This window comes from Pseudomyrmex gracilis, unplaced genomic scaffold, assembly GCF_002006095.1.
Source record: "Pseudomyrmex gracilis isolate BER0280 unplaced genomic scaffold, ASM200609v1 scaffold_2143, whole genome shotgun sequence".
NCBI lineage: Eukaryota > Metazoa > Arthropoda > Insecta > Hymenoptera > Formicidae > Pseudomyrmex > Pseudomyrmex gracilis.
Window position 1 is genome coordinate 20,385 of NW_018022727.1, and position 1,782 is coordinate 22,166.

A 1,782-nucleotide genomic window follows, 5' to 3' on the forward strand; every position below is an offset into this window, starting at 1 on the left:
TCCAGTTGCTTCACTTCTTTGCCGTCGCTTGTCTTTGGCGCCTCGTTCGTACTCTCCATGCGCGTCTACTCTCTCTATTTTTCTGTCATAACCTCCAAATATTTCCTTTTTCTTTCTTTCGCTTTCTTATCCTTCTATATCTTATCCTATCTTTTTTCTTTCTTTAATCCTCGTTTTTTACTCTTTCTTTTAAGCCCTCTTATTCAATTCTTTGTTTCCTATTCACCCTTCACTTGTTTAAAACACTTCCACTGACTTTCCGTACTTGTTGCCACTTCAGCGATCCGGCAAAAAACTTAGTTAATTATCTGAAAGAATATAAAAAAAACCGAATATATCGTCAGATCGATTTTCATAAAATTTGTAAAATTATGCCAGTAACAAAGTTGTTGGTTTTTTCCTTCTTCTTCCTTCTTCCTCTTAAGAAACAATTAGATGTGGTACCAAAAACCTTTTTCTGTTTTTCACACACTCGGAAACTGCCATCTTCTTAAGTATAGTTTGATTTTTTCAGTTTCTCTTTAACTTTGAGGACACGATGCGGTTTCACCAGGTTCTAGGTTGAAAGGTTTACAGAAGACCGAACACTACAGCAGACTCTATAATCTTACTTTTATTAATTTATAATTTATTATATTTCTGTATGTTATTAAAATAATATAACACTTGTTTTTTAATATATACCAGAATTTACCAGAATAGTCACTGAAAGTGAAGAACCAAGTAGAAAAAAACAGAAAACACTAGATGATCAACATGAACTTGTTGCTGAAGGCACATTCCTTATAAGTCTAGATTCATCATATTCTAGTAATCTTAATACTGAAAAACCACAACATACAGATTCATCTGATTCAATAGTGGCAGTAGCATCAACGTCCACACATTCACAGTGTGACACAAAACAAAAGAAATATTCACTTCATGATAAGAACTATGTACACATATTTGACTATTTATTCTTTTATTTTATTTATTTATTTATTTATTTATTTACAATATATAAACAAACTATATGTATGTATGTACAATATACATAAAAATTTTTAAATTAAATAATTAAATGATTAAACTTTTTTACAGGACTTAGAAAGAATTTTAAAAGATTCAGTTATAGGACAAACTGTTCTATCTGCATATCAATCTCAAGGAGAATTAGATGAAAAGCACAGGAACATTTTAGCTGATATTATTGTAAATGTAGAACTTAAAGATAATTTAGATGCTAGGTATATTTTATGAAATAAGATTAGTAAACAGAGTAAGATCAGAAGATGTATTAATTATATAATAATGCAATAATGTATGTTATAGAGTTACATCTGAACGTGCAAGTTTTTTAGCAGAAAAAATAATACAATTATTTCCAACAGAAGATAAGGTAAATTTTTTTACTTGTACAATATGTGATTTTTTCCACTTAAAAGAAAGAATTTTTATATAATTTTACAGAAAAATTAATTATCTTTTTATTACTTATTAGGACACTTGGATACTTAAAGAAAAAAATAAGAAAAAGAAAACAATTGGGAGAGGTAAAATTTTAATCACAAATATCAAACCATACGAAGGAATCTTATTAAGTGTGGAGCGATAAATGTACAAATAAAAACTAAAGAAGAAGAGAAAGAAAACTTAGACGATTGTTCTGAAAGTATTTATAATTTCATAATTCAAGAAATATTTGCGAAAAATTAAGACATCATTATAAATGTGTGTATATATATAGTTTTTTGCTTTTTTAAAGATAATGATGAATGTGTTTTGTGGTTACAACATAAC

General features: G+C 27.9%; 1 long non-coding RNA gene across 1 annotated transcript; it reads left to right on the plus strand.

The window, feature by feature from the left end:
- The first annotated feature begins 820 nt into the window (after window positions 1-820).
- On the plus strand, window positions 821-1,369 carry LOC109862659. Its single transcript, XR_002251191.1, has 3 exons — window positions 821-938; window positions 1,084-1,229; window positions 1,315-1,369. It is a non-coding gene; the product is annotated as an uncharacterized LOC109862659 (long non-coding RNA).
- Window positions 1,370-1,782: the final 413 nt, after the last annotated feature.